The 26656-nt window shown below is 38.8% G+C and overlaps 1 protein-coding gene across 2 annotated transcripts in view; it reads right to left on the bottom strand.

Annotated features, from left to right (window-relative positions):
- LOC138205187 (leucine-rich repeat and fibronectin type-III domain-containing protein 2) overlaps positions 1-26656 on the bottom strand; it is a 132850-nt gene that overhangs the window by 70122 nt on the left and 36072 nt on the right. For both annotated transcript variants that reach the window (XM_069160949.1, XM_069160950.1), the window contains exon 2: positions 19964-20094. The gene's annotated coding sequence lies outside the window, so the exon portion shown is untranslated. The remainder of the gene's footprint in view (positions 1-19963; positions 20095-26656) is intronic.

Below are 26656 nucleotides of genomic sequence, written 5' to 3'. Positions count from 1 at the left end.
GTTACGACAGTGCGCAGCATACTGTTTAACACCCCAAGAGGCTGACGCATCTGAGAGATGAGTCGGTGTATTTATAGTCTCATTTGCATGCAAGATATATGATGAAGCCGCATACAGTAATTGACTGTTTAAGTGGATCCCTGCAGTGCTGTACACAAAAAGGAATATGTATGTGTGTGCATTATGTATGGGAGGGTAATAGCACATTTTAAATTCCCAAATTCTTTGTTGTTGTAAAATCTGTTTACGGAGAATATCGAGATGCGGCTTACATAAAGAGCCGAGGCCTCAAGCTCCTGTTTGTCTGCTGTCAGGTTGTGATGTACGCGCTTCTGTTACGCGGGATGTAAATGGTAAGCTGGATTACACCCAAAACAGACTTCGAAAACAAGCTTAATATGATATAATTTTTTTATCTCCCATCACACTGCAGTGCAAAACTGCTGCGCATTATCTGCCTTGTTTACACAAAGCGATATCCATCGGACTGTGGATTTGTTCCACATCTTTTCTCCTCACTCAGAGGTACATGGTAAAAGTGCATTTGCCTCAGCAGGAGGACAATTCGTGTACGTCGGTGATGTTGCAGCGGTGAAACTGCTCTCCTCTGGCAGAGGGTCATCCCTTGATAACAAAGGCTGGCATTTGAAAAGGTCAGCCCATACAGTATGTATCCACAGTAACCCCTCTTCCTTATATCTACACTTATTGCACCCAGGTGCTTTTGTTCCTTTTCCTCCTCACAAGGTCAAAACTCCTCTATTGTGCTGTTGTTTTTACTGCTGCATTTTACTGTTTAGAGAACATCACTAAACAATTGAAAAATAATCAATGAATTATTTGTCTCCTGCTCGCACCCTTAAAGCATCACTTGACATCTGCTTGCAGTAAAGGTGTGTTTAAAATCCCCAGGACTCTTGGAATGCCCTTCACGCAAACTATAAATTCATACATTTGTCATCGAGACAGATTTTAATTAGCGTCAAGACCTTTTATTAACATCAAAACCTTATTAACTCAAAGCCCATTTGTTGTCATTTGAATAATAAATAATCAGGGCATAATTAAGGTTAAGTCCCGTCACATTTAGAGTTGAAGTACAAGCTGAGTGATGGATTCACTATGAGTAGTTTTGTAGTCATGGTGCAAACTTGTAACTTAAGTTCCAAAAACCCAGTGCTTCAGTGTGACAGGCCGCCGCCACATTTTTCTTGTTGTCAGGGTTTGTCACGGAGGATGAGGGAAGTTGTCACATTTTGATGTTGACATCTGAAAACACTGAAAAGTCCTCATTTAACACAGTACTTCAACATGCAAGAGGTAAATGTAAAATGACCTCATGCTCCACGTGTGCATTTTGTGTTCAGTACAATCTGCTGACATCAGCGTTGGGCGGGGATCGCGATCGAATCGTTACGCCCTTTCTTTGCTTCTATAATTCCTTCAAAACTTGTAGATTTGCTTACATTTTGTAACCAGCTACCTTGCACCACATTAAAGGTGAATACAGCTGGCCAGTGTGTCTGCATTATGTAAATTAATCTTGCATCAGTGTGGGCGTTAAATATGTGTCAAACACAAAAGCAGATAAATACTTTTTTCTTTTTTATGAATAAACTACAACAACGTGTAGGTTGTATACTGGTGATAAAACCGAAAATAGACATACGTCGTAGGAATATTTTGTGCTTACTCCCCTGGCACTCTGCATTCAAAAAACATTTGCAGACTCCTGAATTGAACAGATTGGATATAAAAACAGCAGCTACACAACTGGGGAGAAACAATTAAAGGTCTCTGGCTGTTAGCTACAATGGCTGTACCTCTGATTGCTGTACCTGGTAAATAAGAACTCTTTGTGGGGCATTGAATGCCAGACAGTATTCCTCGCTGCCAACTTGGATTGTCATGAACGTTTTTCAGTGCAAGCATAAGCAAAGAATGTGATAACAAAAGCTCTCCCATATACCTGGAGACAAACAGAGGATGCACAAAGACTTACTCTGAATGTTCATGACTGTGCAGCGCACATCAGGCATGAAAGCTAGCGCCACCAAAACCAGGTAGTGTACTGCTGATTAGGATCGGGTGTCAATGTTACTCAACTGATTGACACTTTTTCAAACATGGTCACAACTCAAGGACGGCTTTGGTCTCACAATGAAATTTAATGTTTGAAAAGATATTTCCTGAAAAGAAAACGTATCAATTTAAAATCATTTCTGAGGTGTGTTCGAGGGGCCTCCTTGTCTGCGCAAACAAAAGCAGCAGTAATGTGAAGTAGTATTCCATCGTAACGTTAGCTGTAGGAACTGCATCAATTGGATTTAGACTTGTCAGGGCCGAGTAAAAATGAAAGCAGGCTGGGCGAGTTAGTCGCCACTCCAGCACTGTTTTCTGGCTCGGCCCGGGGAATTACAACATGTTTTCAAGTCAGATCTAAAGCACTGCATGTGGAAATCCTCCGAAAGGAAGAGGCCCAGGAGGAACCCAGACCACCTCAGCTGCTTCCTTTGATGCTATTGAACAGTAGTTCTTCTCCGAGGTCCCTCCGGATATACGAGTTCCTTACCTTGTTTTTAAGGAGGAGCCGAGGAGCCTGTTTTCGAGAGCTCTCTCATTCGGGTACCACCCAAAGCCCATGACCATACTGAAGGATTGGGATGGGCCGAGGTCGTTGGGAACAACAATGGCCAACTAAAACATAAAACATATTTCCTTTGACAGTGGTTCCCAACTTTTGGTTTTGTTGTGACCTCCTAATTACAAATCAATGTCTCCTGTAGACACCTTATTCCTGGGTTTATGCGAGTTGTGAGCAGTTTAATCGAAGACTGATTGTTCCTTCTTCAGCCCCATTTGGATTGGATTAGCATTAAAGGGGAGGAGGATAATTAAATATTTACTGTACTAGTTCATAATTTAAGTTTTTGTTCCAGATGGGATTTTAATCATCAGGAAATGACAGGATACGATCTGTAATAGATATCAAAAGGGGTAAAAAAACAAATGTGAGTCAGATCTTAATATTAATCATTCAGTGAGACTTATATTTTGTGAGGATATTATTCTTTGTTGCTCACTGCAAAAAAGTTCTGGAGGAAAGGTGCCTTAAAAGGTGTCTGACAAATTTGTATTAACAACCGGACAACAGGAACAGCAGACAGCTAATTCCAGCAAACTTTTAATGATGCCAGTTTGCCAAAATGTAAACAAATTAAGCTAAAAAAAAAAAACTCTGAAAGAATGTCTCAAAAGAGACAAGCTGTAACTACCTGTATCTTAGCTAATGTAACACTATCTCATTATTACAATAGCTTTCTTTTTTTCTACCATTACTTTGGTTCCCAAATTGGCCAGTTCTGTTGGTGTTGGCATGTTTCTGGCATCTAATGAATACACAAAAACATGTTTTAATTTGTTTTTAGACAAAGTCAGATTCCATACTCAGAAAAAAAGGTAGAGGGGCAAGCACGGAAAAGGACAGCATTTTGGCCAGGATTTAAATTAGAGTGGGACCACCCAGTTTGCTAAGATTAATAACCCCACCTTCCTTTGAGACATAAATCCATTCCAACTGTGGCTTTAGAGTATTTCAATTTAAGATATGTTAAAGCTCTAATGATGGAAAAGAATACAGAATCACTACAATTAGACAAAAGTCCCCCCAAAAAACATAACTTTGTGCTGCAGAATTTATTTCCCCAGTAAGAATACCTCAACCCCTGGGATTGAACCCCCTAGGAGTCATTTAAGACCACTGTTCTCGAAGATAGGGCTGGTTCTTTTGAGATTATATAACGAACATGAATAATGAATTCATAGAGAACAGATACACTCAGTACAGAATATCACAGATGAAGGAAGAATCGGATAACAAAAGCACTGAACCCAAACTACGGTGCGTCTCGTCGAGTCGGTCAAATGTTAAATCCGTCGGTTTATAGGCGGTGGTGAAAATTGCCTTATGCTAAACAAAGTTAACTGACATAAATTCCTGATACAGTTGATGTCAGTAACTAACAGAGGTGCCGCTCTGTCTGTCACATCTGATTAACTTCAGATTAACTTCATGAAAACATACATAAAATATTCTATTAAAAATTCACAATGGTGTCAGTCAGTGAAATATGACTGAATTGCTTTCCATCTCTTTGATGAGAGTCGTTATGTTTGTTGACAACATGCTGCATTCTGTTTGCCCGATCGCTGCAAATCCAGCAGCTGATGGCAAAAACAAGATGCTGAGGTGCAAAAATACCAGAAACACCCCAGAGAGACACAAATGAAGGAACGGGGCTGGCTCTAAATTTAGCTTCGGCATCAGCGTGCATCGAGCTCCTCTGATGAGGCAAATGAGAAGTTGCTCCACATTTGCATGATGTGGGACTTTTGTTGTCTGGCAGTACAATATATGTCATCAGTTAATTAGATGGGGAAAAACACATCCCTCTATCAATAGGTCCTTTGATCAATAAAATATGAGCGGTTTTGTTGGTAGTCACTCAGTCGCAATCTAAAAAAAGAACAGGGTGTTTCTTTTTTTCCTTCCCTTTTCTGTTGAAAGAAGGAATAATGTATTTCCAGTGGATTTTCTCCACATTTGTGTGGATTCTGTACAGCTCAATGTCATTTTTAATTAACTTTCAAGCAGTGTAACGAGTATTGGTCATTACATATTTCTGTAACACTGCGGCCTCAAAGATGGCTTTATCTACTGTTGCCATTTTTTTTTTCTATGTTGATTGTTACAATAATAGAAGAGATCCATTATTTTGCCCATACCTGCCTTCCAAAGACCGAAATTTCCTGGAATGTCTTCCTGAACTGTTGGCTGTACTGCTGCTTCAGAAAGTACTGTATTCAGGCCACCTCATTATATTATGTTGTAGATTTACTTTGAAATGCCAAATATTGAAAAAAAAATTCCCATTAACCTACTGTCTGTAACCCATAGTGCTAACATAAAAGAGTGCTTTGGGACATTTTTGCAAATTTATGCAATATTTAAAAACTGATACCTCATATACAAAAGTATTGAGACCCTTAAATCTGTAAAAGGACCTTTAGCAGCAGTTACAGCTTTCACTCCTCCTGGGTAAGTCTCTAAAAGCTTTGCTGTCGTGTGTTTGGCTGGTTTATCCCATTCTTCACGGCGGATCCTCTCCGGCTTTATCACATTGACTGGGAAGTGTCTGAACTGAACTATCTTCAGGTCTCTCCACAGACGTTTGTGTGGTTTAAGGTCTGGACTTTGCCTGGGTCACTCAGGGACAGTCAGAGACTTGTCCCGAAGACACGCCAGTGTTGTCTTTGGCCATTGTGGAGCAGAAAGGTGTCTCGGGTAGCTAGAGTCTGGAGCAGATTTGGTTCACTGTAATGATATTATTGTCCAGGTGATGAACAGTGTCTGCAACCTGTCAGACATAGTGTTTGGAGTTGTGCCCCAAGAATTGAATTGTCCTCATAAGACCAGAGAATCTCTTTCTTCCAAGTGCCACTTGGCAAACGGTCATATCCCATCTACTCGTGGGATCTTTGTACCCACTCGACCAAAAAGGTCTGATTGATGGGTTACAGCTGAGCTGGACATCCCTCTATTTCTTCAGAGGACTTCTGAAGCTCTGTTAGAGCGGCTGTTGCATTCTTAGTTACCTCCCTGACCGAGACCCAAACCTCTTCCATTTCACAATAATTGACAGAGCTCCTGGGAACACTCAAAGCTTTAGAAATGATTTTATACTTGTGCCCTGATCTCTGCCCCACTACTATTTTATTACATAGCTGTACAGAGAGTTTCTTTATGGCCTGGTTTGTCCTGACATGTAGTGGTAATTAGTGGACCTTATATACACAGGTGTGAGCCTTTCCAAAATATACCCAGACCAGTTAGAATCCAATCAAGTTTTATACCCATATTGAGGATAATTAAAGCAAACAGGACCAACCTGAGCACAATTTTGAGTGTCAGAGAAAAGGGTCTGAATGCTGAAAGAGGAACGATTTCATGATATGACCTGAAATAAATTTGTTAAAAAAAAAGGAAAAGAAAAAATAACTCCACATTTCATTCTGTCGCTCAAATTTTACTAACTCAGATCTCCAACAGAGATATTGCTCGCAATATAATTAAGAATGTGTAATCTAAATGGTCACCTGTTGTGTTAAGCAGTGTTTAGAAAATATTATTCTGCTGTTGACAATCGCTGTGCATCATTAAACTCAGGCACTGATTTGACTTGTATTGTTCTCATAACAGTAGTTAGTAAAATACAAACTCCCATGAAGCTATTTTGCTAAAAATTGTCCCACAGCAGGATCTGATGTCACCTCGGTTAGTGTGCTCCTCCTCGCTGAATCAGCAAAACACTTAATTTGGGTTGATTCAGATTCCATCCTGTTCTCATTTCTAGGTGTCAAATACTGTAGTTTTGTTACAGCCTGCTGGCGTCTCATACATCCAATCCCAATTTCCTTATTAAAGTCACTGCCTCACACTGTTAATACAAACGGAGCACTTTCTGTGTCTTTTTCAAATTAAACGCACTGAAGCTTTTCAGTACAAAAAAAACGAAAAACATTTTAATGAGGCTTTTATTCTAAAATATGTTGTGGTTGACATTGGACAATAAGACTTCAGATGAGTGATTGTTGACTCCATTTAGTTATAGGGATATAAATATATTAAATCACTATTATATCTAAAATATCTCTCCAACATGTGCGCACGTGCATCACAGGTTCACTGCAACAAATAGCAGCAACCCCCCTTTTGGAAAGGGTTCAGAAATGATTGAGTATCGGATTAAATTACGTGTAATTACATAATTACATTACATACTTTAGATACTTACACTTTATGTCAAATACTAGTGTTATTTATGTCATGTTATATAAGTAAAATAAATCCACTCTAACGGACACAGAAGTCCTGTTAGTTCCATGACCTTCACGGCCTTCGTCTACTCTATAAAAATCCACCATTTACGTTTGGTTACTTAAGACAACTGGGCCAGATGGAGATGTAAGATGACGACATCAGTTGCAACACATCAGAGGTATTTAACACATTAGAACGACGTGAAGCGCTGAGTCACATCAGCTGAGAGACCAAACAGCTGTCCGATCATCACTGTCAATTGCTCATCGAGTAACTGTTACTCAAAACTCAGTTTAAGAGTCTGTGACAGGCACTATTGCATTCACACATCCAAATTTAATTACTGCACTAAAGGACAATTTCATATACAGTACTTGTTCTCTTTTGAGAATTTCTTTATATTTCCACTCCATTTACTCCACTTACATTTCAGAGGAATATTTTGTACCTTTTATGCTACTAGATGTTTGTTTTTTAACACCTTTAGATGCTTTTCAGAAGAAGATTTGACACAACCGATAATATAATGAGCTTTTAAAATGCAACACACTGTTAAAGATTAAACCAGAGCTTTCCAACCCGTTTATCTTCTAATGTCTTACAAAAATCACTTTGTAGTTGGGGTCACATTTCAGAGATCTGAGTTGTTTACATCTCCACCAGGTACTCATTTCTCACAAGCTTTTCACATGGTCTTGTTTTTTAAATGTTCAAATCCTTCAATATTGCACCAAAAATCAAAGATGAGGAAAAAAAAAAAAATCCCAATAAAACACAAAATGTGTGTACTAGAACTTTGTTGTTTTTTTTTCTTTCCTTTCCCAGTAATAATCTGACGAACCCTCAGATGTATCTGCTGTTCCTGGATAAAAAAAAACAAAAAAAAAACGGAATATAAAATAGTTCAAACAAAGTTCAACCTCCAGCAGATATAACAGTAACACACTGCTTACACACTGAAGCTTCAGTGTGTAAGCAGGGACGAGTCTCAAGGGACTAAAGCATGACTTTTACTTATACTTGAATACTTTAACTATATTTTGCTGCTGATATACCTTCACTTCAGAAGGATTTGTCATGCAGGGCTTTTAATAGAGGATTTTTTTCATTGCTGTATTGCTACTTTTATTAAAATAAAGAAGCAAAATATGTTTTTCCTCTACTGCACACATCTAGATTATAGTGATTACTTATGTTATTATGTTTCTATTAATGCTGATAAAAAAAAAAAGAAAAAAAAAAGACATTTCCTGTTCTGGTTCAACAAAGTGTATTCAATACAAATAATAGCGTTCAACACATTTCTTTTGAATTTCTTTCGCAGTGAAATGCACAGATGACTTTTTTAAAGACTGTGAAGAAGTCTCTCTCCAAGAAGGCCTTGGACTTTTAATAGGCTAAATAGCGAATGAAAGTGAAACTGCAGGTTGTAAAGCTGAGAATCGGGTTGTGTTTTTTTCTCTATGACTTACAGAAAATAGCCCACGTGTCTTTCTATTCTCAATCAATACATTTTAATCAAGGCAGGCATTTTGTTTCTAGCCGCTGTCTTTTTTTTGATAATGAAGAAAAATGGGTGTGAAGACACATTTTTCAAGATCTAATTTCCCATTCTGTTTGAGTCATTGATACGGCTTAATGATGGTTCTGGAGTGATTGTGAGCTTTGGGCTGAAATGCTTCTTTGGGACAGATTGATACTCATCTTGCATTGCTGGAGATACTGTTACATTATCTTCCCTTAATAATGTGAACTGGTTTTATTACTTTCAGACCATTATACATATTATTGCTGGCGGCTATGCTGTTTTGTTTTGTTTTTTGCTTGAAAATGTATGAATACCGCAAATACTGAGAATATTCATTAGTGAAATAACCTTGGAAAGGCCATTTCTGTATTACAATGAAATTCAACACCACTTCTCCATGACAACACATGATGTCTAAAGCTTTTATATGAGAGTGGTAACCAAAACACTGAGCCTAATTAAGGAGGCGCTGGGATATTTTCAGGACATCACTGTGAAATGGCTTGGCTCTCCTCTAAAGTTTGAAATACATCAACACTAAACATGTTGGCAGGTTGATGAGATGACAAAATAAATGTGTGAGGATAATTGTTGTTCATAACTTTGATGTGTAATTATGCTTGTTAATTGTTTGGATTTGTCTTAATCATCTAATCACTTTGCTGCTCCTGTAGATGCGTGAAAATTAATATAAATATCCTGGGTAAGCTGATATTAGGGATGAATATTATCAATGTTCAAAAATATCACGGATCTTAGCATAGGTCTGAAATCAACAACGACGACCTAACGTACATCTTCATTAGCGCGATTACTTGGCTGGTGAATCTGTGTTTCTGCTGGGGGAGTCGATGTCCTGTGATCTGATTCAGGATCAATGTTAAGGCCCAATTTCTGTCTAAGAAATGTTGTAACCATGAGAAACGTGTATTCATGTTATCCAACAATTTTGCATCTCTCCTAAAGCTTAAGAGAGACAGTAAACAGGATTTTAGTGTACAAGTCAGTGAATCACCTTCTGAATATGTTGCTGTTTGTAAGTGGAGAGATCAGGCAACTGCTAATGTTAATATTAATGCTCGGTGAGCAGGACAGACAGAGAGCAGCTTGAAAAATAAAAAATGATCTGGATTTACTGAGGAACATCCATGTCTGAGATGACTGCACAGCAGAGAACAATACACCTTTTCCAGTAAACTAGATTAGAGTAACACCCAACCAGTAACCATGGTAATGGTACACAAAGATGGCAACAGCTATAGTCTTAAAATTATTCAAAGATATAAAACTATATTAATTATAAGCTAAATGAATTGTCTTTAGTTTTTTACGAAAAGTAAGACAGATTTTTGCAGCACGTGTGTGTGTGTGTGTGTGTGTGTGTGTGTGTGTGTGTGTGTGTGTGTGTGTGTGTGTGTGTGTGCGTATCGATTGCACCGCGTGTGTGTGTGTGCAGGTAGTATGTCCCAGGCCTTAGATGCCAAAATGACCACTGCTCTCGTAAAGAAAGACCAACAGTTACCTCTGTACCTCAAAATTATATTAGCATTAACATAGGTGTGTCCAAACGTTTGATTATAACTATCCACAAACTGGAAGCAAATGACTGCAAAGCTATCGGTTACGAGTGGGGTTGCAACTAAATAAAATCCGATATTAACCGAGTCACTGATGCGATTGATTTAAATACTTAAAAATGAGCTACAGTTTGTGTTAGGTTCCTCTTGTTAACAAAATGAAATATGTAACACATACTAACAGCTAATTAAGTATTTATTTCACCTTACTGTGTGCCAATAATGAGGACAATTGTTTAGGAATAGTGTGAGCACTTTCCTGATCCTCCCAACCCACCAGCAGGGTGTGAATGCAGCACTAACAGCCTTTAACACCAGCATGTAAAACTGCTAAATCAATCCATTGCAATGGTATCATCACATCCAATGGAATAATTGGCTGTGCTGCACCAGCCACTTTTATTTAACCCATAACTGCCGGAGTACAAACTGCTGTACAAAAGAGACATGATTTTTCTTAGACAGCTATGAGAGTCCATGGTTAAATATATCCAACTTATTGTCCCGTTATTGATCACTGAATGGTTAGGATGCACACATGGGTGCAAATGCAGATAGCAATGAGTTCAATTCCCTGCCGGACAGACCGTCACCTCATTTCGTTCCCCTGCTCCGTTTCCCCACATGTCTACAATGTACTATATGAAAAAAAAAAGGCACAAAATAAACAAATAAATAAAAGCTGAGAGCAATCATCCAAAACATTCTTAATATTCCAGTTAGTACATTTTTCAGATTGTGCAGACACATCAGTGGGTCAGAGTTTCAGTCCAAAGCCGTAGAAGTGAGAGAACATTTCCAACAAAGGGGATGTCCTCCAGCAAACAACTCCTCAGAGGAAAGAGTGAGCGACAGACGAGGACATTTCTATACAACAAAACTCCCCAACTGCATGTTCTTTTTTCAAGTTGTGGCCACAGTGCTTTGTACGGGCAAAAAAAACACGGCATTCAAATCTTACATGAAATGCTGCCGCACACATAATGTAAATGTTGAAATGTCCTTGTGGTTTGGTGTAAATCGCACAAACAAAAAGGCCACTAAAGATGTACGTGTCTGATCGCACATTTCTAAGGAATATAAAAATGTTTTCCTCTCCTTGAGGTGGATATATGTTGGTGTCTCTACAGAAAGGCATCTGGGTTTTAACTCTCTCAAAACATCTGAACCACTGATGAACAGCTTAACCTGAAATGCTTTCCTTAATTCATTTTCATAATTCTTTTTTTTTAAAATTCATCTTTACTTGATCAAAGTCACTTTAGATACTGGACAATAACATCAATTTATGGAAAAGGCGAGATTTTTTTGCATGTACGATCATTTTTGCATTTATTGATCGTGATCAAATTACCACCATATTGACAACAAAGACCCAACATGCAAACAGTGTCACAGAGCATTTGGAACAAAAGGAGTAAACAAACAGCTATTAGCATCTTTAAAACAGACATCTGGCTCTGTGCACAGAACCCAAGGAAATACAGATTTCATTGTTTTTACTTTATATTTCCAACATTTCATCAAAATGTTCATATGCTGAAATGTTCACATTGCTGTATGTGAATTACAACAGCAGAATCTGTAGTAAAAACTTTCATAATTCAAATGATGGCATTAGTAGTGGTAGCTCATAACGTGAGCTCGATGCTGCTCATAATGTTAGAAGACTATCATCATTATTAATCTGTCAAAATATAGTGTGTGTTGGCACATTGCGTGTGCAACAGTTTAGCAGTTTCAATTTGTATTCAAATTTAAGTAAAAAAAAAAAGAAAAAAAGGGTTTTATGTTGAAATACATGCAACTGTCTGATTTATTATTTTGGTATCACAATTTGCATCAAGAATCATGGAACTTGAATGTTATTAGCGACCAAACTACCACATTTCTGGGAATGTGACATCACTCGTCGGTACATCAGCAATCCTTTAGTGTTTTCTTCCGGGAAAAAAAAGTGAATTAACTTAAATTTCTTTGTATATTATGCAGATAATGAAAAGGATCCCATTTCGAACCTGACAAATTAAACATAAGGAACTGTATGAGATCCATTTGGGCTCATGTTCTGGTGCTAAAACGAGGCCAAAGATATGTAAAAAGAAGTATACATTGTTCATCACGATATGAGAATAGATCTAAATTGAAAAACGGTATCACTTGGCAGTGAAACAGCAATGTGACAGTGAGCATTTGAAGCTATTTTATCCCATTGTGCTCCCAGTTCCATTTCTCCATCCAGTTCATATCCTGTTATCCCCATCACTCCTGTGTGTCTGTATCTATCAACAAAAAGATCCCATACAGCACAAAACGCAGCTCACTGAAACACGAAGAATGAAAGGACTTCTGGGTGAAAGCATATGGTGGAACCCCAGGCACCATCCCATCACACATTACTGTCTCAACTGCAATGACGCAAGCATGAGAAACAACACCTCTGACTTGCAGCTTCCTCCTCGCATGAGGCAGGTGAACAGGACCAACAAGTCAGGTAGCCCCCAGGAGCGAAGAATTAATGTACAACAGGACGTGGGCCACCCCTGGACGATTCTTAAATAAGGGGGCTTACATTATCCAGCTATCAAACCTTACATCCCTGGGGCTCGTGCTACTGTTCATCAACCAGGGTGACAGTTTTGGGACAAGTTCACAAACAGCTGCTGTAGGAGGCTGAGCTATTCGAGGATCGCACCATCCAGACATTTTTCTGATCAAAGCTCAGTCAGAGGAGGCTAAAAACAAATGCTGCAAAGAAGAATCTCTGTTACAATTTCATCAGCCAGTTTTTATATAATCTGCATGACGGTGGGATGTAACAGATTTTGTTTCACTGTCAAGTTTGGTTAAGTTCCTTGAACTTAATTTGTTTGGGTAACATTCAAAGCATATCGTATATTTCTCCATATTCTTTTCACTAATGTCTTAGGGAAGACTTCCAAGCACACCCACTCTCAAAAGATATCTGCAGTGAAAACAAAGCTTTATTCAAAGAAAACGATGGCACTTCGGGACAGTTACTTTCATTGCAGTGGGTCATAAGCCGAACACTTTTATTTTCTTCCCGTGACAGAAACTAGGCCTTTTGCCAGTTGACAATATACTTACATTTTGTGTTCAGCAGTGCAGCCGAGCAGTATTCCACACTTTGCATGCAGAGTTGTGTTCCAGGTACAGTTAGTTTGGTGATAAACCAACATTAACCAGAACCAGGCAACTATGTCTTGGAATTATGCTCATATTGGACAATTTGCATCACTGTAAAGTTAACTATAACTACACTTTCTTTAATGAAGTGCTTTAAACTCTCAACATTAAACCCCTTGTTTACTTCAGACAATGAAAAAACAACAACAAAAAACAAACTTGGCACCATTTCTAACCCTTACAGTGAAAACAGTGTGCAGCTCATAGTACGTATGTGGCGCAATAGACAACAAAAAAGGTAAGCAACGTCCTTATGCAGTATGTATGCTTATTACAAAGTAAGGAACTGTAGGTGCTGTGTGGGTTATTTCTTCAAATGGTTGTAAATTGTATTTGATGTGGATTCGTGATGGGCCATTTCCATTTAAAATACAGAAGCAAAGTTGACACTCAGGCTGTATTTGAGCATGTGAGTGTTAAGGGGCTAATTGCCTAATCTTAAAGCTACCTTACCCACAGTTCTGTCAGCCAACTCATGGGGATTGTATCATGTATGTAGACTATATGCATGGTGTTGATATTTAGTAGAGCCTGACTGATGTATAAACCATCTGATTTGGAATTTAAGCAGCATACCATTTAGGGATCGACATATGCCACGGAGAGGATCGGAACCACTTGTGGCATGCTATAGCTGTAACCTCGTCAACTTCAACGACATTTAACACAAAACTAATCTATGTGGATTTTATTTACAATGCGTTACACAGGAGTAGAAAACCTAAGCTATCATAATTATGTCTCTGACAAAGTCTGTATAACATTAGCCTAGAGAGAGGCTTTATGTCAAAAGAGCAAGACATCCATGTGGCTGTTTAAAAAAAGAGATAGATGCCATGATATTACCATGAAAACGACCATGTACGAGTGATGATCTGAAGAATGGACCAGCATGTCAAAGCACTGAGGTAACAAAGATCTCTCCAATGCAAGGTGGGTGAGCAGAGAGTCAGAATGGACATCATGGAGAAATGTGTGGAGACACACAAGATTGAGCTTGATGGGCTGGCAGAACTGCTTGAGGCAAAGTGAGCAAAGAACGTAAACTCCAAACAGCAGGGAGACAAAGCCGGCCTCCAGTCCACTATAGACAGAGATCCAGTCCACCTACGACCTGCAGGAAGTAAGCAAACTGAAGGAGCAGTTCTGCCAGAAGGACATTGAATTCCGCAAACTCAAGAAGGAAAAAGGGAAGGTCTCTATGTGAGACTCACTGAGAGCCTTACTTTTCAGGTTCCCCTGAAAAGCAGGGTGGCAGAGGTGGAGATGAACCAGGAGAAGAATCTGCTGGAAGAACAAAGAAAAGATCTACAGAACGACAAGCTGGTGCTCCAGGAGGCCAAAGTGTGCCAGGAAATCAAGAATATGAAGGAGCACCAGATACAACTGCAGGGAAAGAAAAAGTAATGGGACAAATATGGAACCTTTACGAGCAAAAAGACACTGAGGAGAAAAAAAGAACTGAAGGAGGCAAAGAAAGTACTGGAGGATAAGAAAAAGACCTAGAGGAAGCACAGAAAATGGCAGGAAAGTACAAAGACCTGGTGAAGGAAAACAAAGGACTGAGACATTGAGGAGAAGAATAAAGACTTGGGGGAGGCAAAGAAAGAAATTGAGTAGAAGAATAAAGAGTTTTTTGAGAAGTTAAAAAAGAAAGCAAAAGACAGGAAGGAGAAGCTGGAAAAGAAAGCGAATAAGAAGCAGGAGTTTGAAAATAAACATAAGAGAAGTAAGAGAAGCTCAAAAACAAAGTAAAAGAGAAGCAGGAGGAGAGTCAAAAGAACGTAAAAGAGTAAAATGAAAAGCTCAAAAAGAAAGGTAAAGAGGAGAAGGAGCTCTAAAGGAAAGTAAAAGAGATGAAAGAGCTTGAAAAGAAAGTAAAACAGAAAAATTGGGAGCTTGATAAGACAGCGAAAGAGGAGAAGAAGGAGAAAGAACAGAGGGCAAAAGGTGAGAAGAAGAAGAGAGAAAAGAGACACCGATGGGATATCTGGAGCTGGATGCTCAAGAACCAGAGTGACAACGACATTGTGAGAGAGGAGTCTGCTGTCCCTCTCCCTCCCCCAAACACCACCCCTCTCTACCCTTCCTCTGTTACCCCTCAATCACACCCACCTTTCCTTCGTCATCCCTCTACTTCTATCACCCTCACCCTTCCTCTACTACCCTGACCTTTCCTCAATCACTCATGGGGATCGCGGATAGGTAGGAATGGGGAGTGACAATAATGACTTCAATAACTTGCAGCAAAGGAATAACATAGCTTTTAGGTGGGCGGTGTGGCATCTGCATGGCAGCAACAGATTGAGAAGAGCATTCACAGCCTGATAATGAAATGGAAATCAAAAGGGTGTGCTGGATATTTGTTGCAGTGAGAAGAGTAAACTATTTACGTGAAGCAACAAAGTCAAGTTGACTAAAAATAACATGTGGGCTTCAACTTTTGTTTCAAAGAATTTAATTTTGGTTGTTATTAAAGTCAACAGAAATTCTGAACCTATGACTGGATCCAACAAAGTCATGACTTCAAAGGAAACGAAACTTGAATTGAGACCAAACTACCCTCCAATCAAATAGCCAGAGCTCATTACAGTTTAATACAACTAGTCCACTGAGAGCATCTTTTCACTTACTCAATATGTTGGGGAGTGACATATTGAGATCACATCAATATTCCATTGTCTATTATTAAAATTCATACCATGGAGGATGGAGTGTGAATGTGTGTGTGAGGAGCAATGTCGGAAGATCTTTATTTGGCATATCAATTAGTCTCTTTTAATGTGATAGATAATAGTGTCTTATTTTTGAGAAAGAGAACCAGAGAGATTAGACATTTCCTAGAGAACAAAATTATTGATTTGTTAATGACATCAGCATTCAATGATTGTTTAACAATGTTGAAAGTTTTCACCTGTATATGGATTTGTAATTTAAGTATTGATTTAGACCAATCACCTTTTAACACAAAGTATCTCTTAATTATTTTCAATGTAATGTCATCTCTGAAAATCCTCTCTTAAAAATGTCAAGAAAGTTTAGCTATAAGGGTTTACTTTGACTTTTGACAGCCAACTACAGAATAATGTTTTATTAAGGAAAGCTCTTGGGAGGACACGAAGACTCGGTGGGCAAACTCCGATAAGCTAATGGATATGCAATTACATTGTACAATCCAAAAAGTCCCCACAGTACAGTACTGACATAATATGAGTAAAAAATAAATGAAGTACAACATAAAGTATTTCTAGTAAATGCTATAATCAAAATGCTACCATAATCGCAAAATATTAAAGCTTTTAGAGTTGTAACCATGTGACGAACACAATTATAAACGAAAAGAACCCTGACCTAATAATGTTTTGTGCCAGTACAACTAAATATTGCCGTGACAAGGCTGTTGAATAGTACGCTAAGTAACTGTGAAGAAAGAAAACCAAACCAAATAGTTTGAGTCAAAGAAAGCTTGAAATCACTAATTAAATTAAATTCAAATGTTACAATGTTAAAATGAATCATGTTTGTATTTAAAACAAACTGATCTATGATGGTTTTGTGTGTACTTATGTGTATTTCTAGTTTATACAATCTGTATTTTGTTACCATTTAAACTTCTTGTTTTATCCAGGCTACATGATATGCATATCAGTTTCTTGGCTATAAACTCTACACGTTACCAAAGTTCAGTGAAAATATCATTTTCCAGCTAACTTATAATATTGCTGGACACTTCCCTCTAATAACACAAATATGTAATGAATTACACAGATAACTTTATAATCTACTTTCGAAAATTAAATATATAATTAACATAAAAAAAATATTATTAGTCCCACTGTGGAGCCTTCAGTGCAGAAGCAAGTGTGAGTTTTAAATGAAAAACAAGGATATCTGCAAATTATTAAGGAGAATGAGACAAAAATAATTAAACCAAATCAAATCATCTGTTCAATTCAATTCAATTTCATGTATATAGCGCCAAATCACAACACAAGTTATTTCATGGCACTTAACACATTAAAGTCCTTACAGCAAGACTTTACAATATTATACAGTGAAACCCAACAATTCAACAATTCCCACATAAGCTGGGAAGGAAAAAAAACTCCTCTTTAAGGGAGAAAAACCTCCAACAGAGGGAAGAAAAAATGATCTTAACAGGAAGTAAACCTCCGACAGAACCAGGCTCAGGGGTGGACGAAGCATCTGCCTCGACCGGTTGGGGTGAGAGGAGAGCAGAGAGAGAAAAGGACAGCACATAGATGCAAGAAAAGAACTTGTAAGTCCAAGTGTGAGTCCAATTCAACTCCATTTAATATAGAATATGTGAATGGACGTAGTCACTCTCTGGCAATGAAACACATCTTACATTTGGTTTGTGTTTTCAGCAGCCTGTCCTTCACAGTGTTGTGGGATTCAACCTATAGAACAGGTATTATTATCCTCACCCTGTTACGTCACTTAGAAATATTTTACAATTACTTTGTGCCAGGTATCGTTCCTAAGGGAATGTCACAGCCCTAACTTCGTCTATCATCAGCTCCATGAGCTCTTTCCATATTTACCAGGAAGCAAAACAACAATGATGAAAATCATAGAGAGAGCAGACAGACGGGGGCGGGCAGGAAAGAACACCAAAAAAAAGAGACAGATGGGAGGAAGGAAGAAAGGAAGGAGAGGAAGGAAGATGGAAGAAAATGAGGACAAAAGACATGAAGCAGGAAGAAAGGAAAGGATAAAAGATATATCAGACAGATGGGATGAAAGAAGCAAGAAGTGACAAAAGGAATATGGAAGAAGTAACAAAAGAAAGAAAAGACAATATGGGATGAGGGAAAGAAAGAAAGAAAGAAAGAAAGAAAGAAAGAAAGAAAGAAAGAAAGAAAGAAAGAAAGAAAGAAAGAAAGAAAGAAAGAAAGAAAGAAAGAAAGAAACAAACAAACAAACAAACAAACAAAGAAACAAAGAAAGAAATAAAAAAAGAAAAGAGGAATGAAAAAGAGAGAAGGCAGAAGTGATCATGGAGGCTTGGTTCTGTCGGTATGTGCGGTTGATTGTTGGAGAGCTGCGCTGCATCTCCTTCTACTTTTCCACCACAGGCTGAAGACGAATAGCTGGCGAACTCTACGCACAAATAAATAAGGAAGGAAAAGTAAAAACTGCGGCGTAAATGTTTTACACTACATTCATCCTCAACATCGAAGAGACTTTGCTAAGTGTGATGAACCTGAAGCGCAGTCACGACACTGAGCAGCTCCATGCGCCAGCGTCCTCATGTTCACACATGTAGGTTGAGGAAGTACAGTAAACATGATCCTGTCAGGACGCCTGTGCAGCACTGATACTTTAAAAAGTTTTTTTTAAAACGGACGTCAACGTTCACATAAAACAACCAGACATCCAAGTTATCTCCTTTTTATTTTCATAGCTGTAGCTAAATAACCTGGAGGACAGCGCTACACTGCATTCAGCAGTATCTGTGGCTGGTACCATTCAATGAAAGTGTCTCTCTCTTCATATGCACTTAACCCAGTTCCTTGGTGAGGAGGAGATCTATAGGGAAGCAATTAAAATAAGAATTCTTCCCAGTGTGTGGACTTCACAGGGAAAATATCCTTGGACAGCACAGTGGTTCTTTGGAAGTGTTGATTAGTGATTTTTCTTTGGATATAAGAACTGTTAAGGGGGATAAAAGGAGAGAAGTAAGGACAACAGATGCAAAATTATTGAGAAAAAGTGGATAAAAGTAAATGCGAGAGGACGTAAGAAAAGAGAGAAGATGAAAAAGATGAGTGGAAGGAAGGAAAGAAGAAAGAAAGGAACAAGATAAGAGATGATATAAGTAAAGAAGAAATGACGATGAAAAAACTAAAGACAAGAAAGGAGGCATGACATGAAAGGACAGAAGGGAGAAAGAAAGTAATAAAAGACAGAAGGGAGAACCAGAAGGAAGGAACACAAGAGAGGTAGGGAATTGTAAGGACAAAAGGAAAGAAGAAGCAGAATAGAAAGGACATATACAAATGTGGTTAGGTATGAAGGACCGAAATAATGACGCAATAGAGGAGTTAGGAAGAAAGAAAGGAACAAAAGAGAGAAAGGAAGAAGTAAGAGAGTGAGGCAGAAGGAAGCAACAAATAACAGGAGGAATAAAAGACGGACAAATGGCAGAAAAAACAAAACGGGAAAAGGAGCAGATGAAAGGGAGAAAAAACATGGGAAGGAACAAAAGACGAAAAAAGGAAGGCAGGAAGGAGATGGTGAGAAACAGAAGAGAGGAAGGTGGAAAGAAAGGAAGAAGGAACAAAAAAACACATGATGAAAAGCAGATGAGAAAAAAGGAAGGAAGGAAAGAAACAAGGAAAGAAGGAGAAGGCAAAGGACAGAAGGGAGCTGGAGAGGCACAAATATGGAAACAATTTAAAAAAGAAAGAATAATAATAATATTAGTTCAGAGGGAGCAAAGGAAGAATCACTTGGGAACTATCACCCAAATGAACATGTTAATAAAATATAGAATTTGTGTGTTAATCTTACTTTGACCCTCCAGTTATTTGTTCATGCACGTGATGCAGATGAAGCCTCAGATCTCATCCACTCGCTTGACCCTTCTCAATACAAACAGCGAACAGAACACTCCTTCTGTCTGTTTATTTGTTCTAAAGCCACTCTTTGTATGTCTGTGTGTGTGTGTGTGTGTGTGTGTGTGTGTGTGTGTGTGTGTGTGTGTGTGTGTGTGTGTCTCTCTGTGTGAGCGCACTGTGCACTGACCTTGAATTCCTCCTGCGGGCAGCAAACACTGCCAAGTCTTTCTCCTCCTTCCACGGATGAACGTCGCAAGGTGACGTCTGTGTGTGTGTGCTGAGGAAGAAGTCCTCCACCTCATTCGTTCACTCTTTCACCTGCAGGAAAACAATGAGGACAGGCTGAAAAATAGCATCGGTTTTGGACATTTGTGTGGCCTCTAGTCTTTTTATTATTTGTTTTTTTCCCCCCGAGAAGAAAGATTGGTGGGACTGCATGTTCTGACTGAGACCTGGAGTTTGATATGTATAATATGTATGTGTTTTCAACATCGTACATAATACCCGAGGCGTGATGCACACCATTTGTAATCACTTCAGGTGAGATTTTAATTCAACAAGATAAGGACAATTTCAGCATTTTGATAAATGCATTTAGGAAATCTCATTATTTGTTTAATCTACATACAAATAGAATGGTAAAATAAGCTCCATACTAACTTTCAGGGAAAAAAAAAAGTTTATTTGTCAAACGTCATGCTTTTCTTATCTTTTTTTCTGTGATCAAATTGACAACTTTTTGTGGTTTAAATTAAATACAATGTGGAAAGCCAGTTAGATGTAGAGTCGTATGGTATTACACTGGCCAAACACTATCTGCTTTTTTGCCAGCGAGGGCTTGCTTTTTGGATCGATTTTGATTTAGAAATCTGTGTGAAATTGTTCTTTAGCTTAAATGTTGTCTTAGCAAAGACACAAAAGAAATTGTTGTTGTTGTTGTTGTTGTATTTGGGTAAATTGGCCCTTTACATTTTTTTTTTTTAATCTTTAAACTTGAGTTTCAGCTTGTGGTGTGGCAATTCATTAATTCAACTTTATTTATATAGCGCCAAATCACAACATGTGTTTTGCCTGATTTCAAATCATGTTGTGTGCCAATAATGAAACAAACATCTGAAATGGGTTACACTAAATTGAAAAGGGAGACGTGTCAAAACACCACAACTCTTCCTAAAGTCAGACAGCAGGCCAAACTGAGTAACTGAGCAAGAAAAGCTTTATTCTGCAAGATGACCAAGAACCCAACTGTCACTTTTGAGAGAGCTCCTGCAGAGAGGAGAGAACATCTCAGCAGCACTCCATCAATCAGATCTGTATGGGAGAACAGGTAGACGAAAGCCAAACTGAGTAAAAGGCATTCGAGTGCCTGCTTGGAATTAGCGAAACGGCATTTAGTACAAGTTCTCGGACAGCAGGGAGAAAATTATTCTTGTCTGATGAAACAAAACTTGAACTCTTTGGGAAATAGTCCAAGCACCATGTTTGTTGAACACCTGGCTAATATGATGGTCACTATTAACCTTGATGGTGGGAGCATCTCAGCAGCAGGGACACAAGAACTAGTCTGAAAGTATGGAAGAATGGCTGCAGACAAATACTGTACATCGAGGTCCTTGACAAAAATCTGCTGTACAATGCAGTGATCTTCGACTGTGGATGTGGTTTATATTAGAGCATCAACATGGGCCAAAGCATACAGTAAATGTTGAACTGGAGTGGAACAGAACAAGTCTTTGACTGTCATTTAAGGGCTCATCCAAAGGATGGTCATGAACCCCGCAGAATATCTATGGAAAGACCTGCAGATAGCAGGTTTCAAAGAATTCCTTGGTTCCGATGAGAGTGTCGTATCTTATCCTATCTTATCCAATCTCATCCTATCCTGTCCCACCCAATACTATCCTATCATATTCTATCATATCCTGTCCTATCTTATCCTATCTCATCCTATCCTGTCCTATCCTATCCTATCCTATCCTATCCTATCCTATCCTATCCTATCCTATCCTATCCTATCCTATCCCATCCTATCCTACACAATACTATCCTATCCTATCCAACCCAATACCATCCTATCCTAGCTTAACCTACTCAATAATATCCTATCTTATCCTATCCGATCCTATCCGATCCTATACCATACGCAGAAATTGCCAGTTAATAAGCAAGCTTTCTGTAATGAGGCTGCCCCATGATGTAGCCTTGGGGTCAACATGGTAATTGAGGGTGCTTCTTTGCATCATGCTGACTTTGCAAATCATTTTAAAATGTTTTGGATGCAGGTGCCTGTGGCATACATCAGTCAGCCACCAGCCAGCTTCACTTGAAGCTAAGTGCTGTGTCAATTATTGCATAACACTGCCATCCATATCCGTTCTCATAGAAATTCATAATTTATGACACATCTTCGTTTCTGCCACTGGGGACCTGAATGCTATCATCCCACTAAAGTGGATTCTGATTGGGCCGCTGCTATCTCAGTCGCTTATTCAAAGTCTACTTTCTTAAAGTGCCCTTCAATAGTCACTTTATCGTTGTCCAGCAGAGCAAACATCTTGTGAGCCATAGCAACACCGGCTATTCTTCTCTCCAAATGGCAACTGTAAAGGATTGGCTGAGAAAAACAGCAAGGGTTAAGTTAGTGCCCACATATTGGAAACCAAGCAGTGTATCTGTCTTCGGACTCAAGGTCAGTAATTCTGTCGTCTTCCCTAAACAGTATCCTCCAAAACTATTTTATATGTTGATGATTTTTGGTCCACCAGCTGCTTTCATACTTCAAACCAAAAACACGTGCTTTTCATCTGCAAGTATGTTTTTTTGATTCATGCTGCAACATGTCTTGGTCTCCCTTAAAAGAGATTATTCATTTCAATGTGACTCTGCTGGTTGAATTAAGGTTAAAATAATTTAACAAAAGTACACAATCTTTGTTGGAGAGTGGGTTATGTAAAGGTCACAGTCATTTAAAAGATAAATTATGTATTCTACAGTGTTGACATTAAAAACACATTAAAAGCATACAGGCCATTGAATCACAGCACTGTGTTCATGTTTCCCCAGAGGTTTTTTTGTTTTTTGTTTTACCTAAACCTAAAATTATATTTTAGTACCTTATCTTTTTACTCTAACATTAGATTAAACTTAAAATCAACTTAAACTATTTTTTTTTTTCAAACTGAAAGCATATAATTGTCTTGGCTTTTTAATTAAAAAAAAAATAACATTAGCTTAATTTTTCCACCTTAAAGTTTTTAGTAGCTTTACTTTTCAACATAGCTTCGCAATAGCCTGCATGTTCAACCCCCCCAAGCTAAAACTTAACATGTTAACCTTAAAGGTCCAATTAGCCTGACTTTGAAACCTAAAGAATCCTATTAATAGCCAACAGTGTTTTAAACTCAATCAAGCAGATGCTATACAAGCTGTATACAGTATTCATTATGACCCTAGGCTAACGAGATCTTTATTGGTTGGTACACAATGAAAGGTTAACTAGGAATGCTACATCTTTCAATGCATCACTGATTAACATGAGTCATCATTTACTTGCAATGTAATAAATCACCCTGGAAGGCTTTGTAGAGTTGATAGTTTTGAAATATGCTCTACATTAGCTTTGTATTATAGCTTTTTATACAGCTTCTCTCCGCGGTAGTTTTTCAAGACAAAAACAGTTTGAGAGGTGTCTGCAAATAATGCCATGAAGCATCCGTCATGGAAGTGAAAAGATAAAGTTACATTTTGGTACTAGATAACCTTGCTTCCATGGCGAAGAAAGACTTTGATTGTGTTGCATGATTCACACAACACTAGCATGTGAAGCTGTCATGATGCCTTTATGGCACAATCCAGCTTTGGTGTAAATTGGTGGTGCCCGAGATATCCAACCGATAAACCCTCATCCTGTGTGTAAAGAGCTCGATTTCCATTGCCTATCCTTCTTATTCCAGTCAACTGCACTTGATACACTCTCACAGCTACCACATATGTCTACATCAACTAAAACCCTTTACTTCATAATTAGACATCAGTTGAAAAGAAATGTCATCCTAACCACAAAGTAATAGATTTTTACTCAGGAACATGATTTTGAATGTGTCAGATTTTACATGATTGCCTTAAATTGTGGATAAAATCAGTTAACTGAAATGTGACTGAAAATGACTTCAACTCCAAACCTCCCTCTGAGGGCCTGTATGAACTTCTGAAACCAAGCAACACCGAACTACACAGCATCTGAGGGTGTGCTTGATCTCTCAAGATATTTATGCTGGGCGACAGACTGCGTGTTTTTTTTGTTATGCATTGGGGACTTTAAATGCATTCGCCCACCAAGATGTCTGCTGGGCACCTGCAGTGGCAAATAAACACATCAGCTTGAGTCCATCCCCCCCCTCCCCACCTCCTCTCTCTTTTTCACATTTTCCAGTCTATTACCTGTCATTCCACTGCCTCATTTGAGCAAACTCTCTCTCCTTGCAGGAGATAGTTCTGCAACTCCATTAGCAAAAAGGTTCGCTGAGAAATCTGCAGGGTTGCACCAATACTCAGGGACTCACTACTTGTTACTCCCAAAGGCGATGGCATATTTATTTTCTACCGGATGAGGTTTGGCTCAGAAAACTCAAATTGCAAATGAGGGAAGTGCACTGAACCAACCCACATTATCTAGAATTAGTCACCGTGTGGCTTCAAGACCTCCTACCAGCTTGCATTTTTTTTTTTTTCCTGAGGTAATGCTCTTAAAATTTGCAAGGTTCAGTATGCTTCTAATGTTGTCCGAGTGTCAAGATAAAAGTATTTGAAATGGCCATACTTAATAAAGAACACTCCATAAAGATACTTAAAAAAAATATATTTAAAAAAATAAGTAACTGAATAGAAAAAAGGAGACTTGAGAGTGAAGTTTAAAGGTTAATTGTGGTTTACGTGCGTCAAGCTGGCACATTTCCCACTGATGTGGCTTCTGTGGCTCTACGGGTCACGCACTCTTAGCACCTCCTTAACACACCACTGTAGAAGTTCAAAGAAAAAGACTTACAAAGTAAAAGGAGACAGAGAGCTTATCGTTGTGGCCCTAATTACCTGATTGAGGTGGAAGTGTTTGTGTTGGACAATCTGATTAGCCCATTGTTTAAAGTCTATTGAGTCCTTTATAACCAGCTAACAGTTGACTAAATGTTAAGCATTTTATCCTGGAGTATGTATTTCTGACAAATAGACAAAAAAAAGTATTGTGTTGGATTCAGAAAAGCACTGATATTACACTTGTATTGGTTGATCGACATCAGCTATTCCCAGTATGCCTCACAATCCGTGGCTCAATCGCAGCTGTGCAGCTATTAACCACGATATAGACTATAATATTCAGGCGAGTGTACAATCCAGATGTCATAACTTATTCGATGATATCCATCTCTCTCGTCCACTTCTGCATAACAAAGAATTTAGCATTCTGCTGGGGAGGCCTACATGCACCAATATAAATTGTGCACAACTGCTCATTGCTCAGGTCAATCAGGCTTTGTCAGTGAGCAGGTTTACCTGGCTGTTAAGCTCCTTATAACACCTGCCGGTCCCTGACGAATGTGAGAACACAATACGTATTTACAGTTTCAATAATGTGGTTGATTTTGAGCATCTAGGAAGCACAGCGGAAACCTTTCTGTGCTGGCTGAGAAGCTTTTAGCAGCCATCTACTCAAAGAACCCACCAAATGATGTCTTTTCACATTTACAGTAATACAGAATCACCCCTCCTCATGGTAACTGAGTCTTTAAAGACATTTTCATACACTGTATTGTTTCATTCTCCCCACAGTGGTGTTTCAATCTTACACAATCTAACACTAAGCACTAATCACTGTGGCTGTGTTATACTGATGCAAAAGCCCGCAGGTGTAAAGAAACTCATCTTGGCCAAACTGCGTTCTCCCAGCTGCTGACGTCAAAACAAATCTGTGAATGCTGCAAAGCGACAGCAACATTCTACCGATGTGAAGGAGAGCACCCGCCCTTCAGATTATTCAGCACAAATCCTTCATATCTTCTGCCTCAAAGCATTAAATCTGTGTCCAAGCAAATTCCTTCTATCTCCTGAGTTGATGGCTGAAACGGATGCACCTGCTTGCGGTTTTACTGCCTCCCTGGACATTTCTTGATCAAAGGCACGTTTTTCGAACTGCTGCCACAGGGAGGTTTTAACACTTGTCTACACAGCCGGCTATGCACATTGATAATGACTCATGCAGGGTTTAATGTGATTTACGTGTTCTGCTTGTCAGCATTATCTGACAAAAAGCCTGTGGACTCATTTAGATCTGATATACTACAGATCTGTGGGAAATGTGTGAGACCTTCAGGGCTGCAGGCCTCTTCCGGTGGGTTAATGGAGATCTTTTTTTTCAACTCTAGGCGGAATGGGTCACAAGTGAAAAGCTAAAGGCCAGAAAGAGCTTGAGTTACCATCCTTGACTCACGGGGTAATGGGAAGTTTTTCTTCCTTTAAGCCAGTACTGACTCCGTATGGATCATAGCTCCCAACTCTTCCCACAGTCAGCGACCTTGCCTCCACTCATCTCTCACTCTTTAACTGAATCTTAACTGTAAACATGTGATGATGGTGGAGCACTATTCAACCTTGTTTGCGAGATTGCTTTCTTACTCTTATGTGATCACAAAATAAGAAACCACGGGGAACTCTAACCTCTCCGTGCTGCTCCATAATCTCAGTACACAGTCAGATGACGCGTGGAAAGAAAAACACAGGAGAATAATGAGGAGGAGCGGGAGAGGGAAAAGGTTTTTTGACAGATGAGGTAAAAACATTTGTTTAAATGGCTTCACTGCAGCCAAAGTGATGTACAAACACACGTATA

The sequence above is a fragment of the Embiotoca jacksoni genome, unplaced genomic scaffold (assembly GCF_022577435.1).
Source record: "Embiotoca jacksoni isolate LCO1_2020_lvr unplaced genomic scaffold, fEmbJac1.0.p SCAF_27, whole genome shotgun sequence".
Taxonomy (NCBI): Eukaryota; Metazoa; Chordata; class Actinopteri; family Embiotocidae; genus Embiotoca; species Embiotoca jacksoni.
Note: the sequence above shows the minus strand (reverse complement) of the source record. Positions and strands in the feature narration are given on the sequence as shown.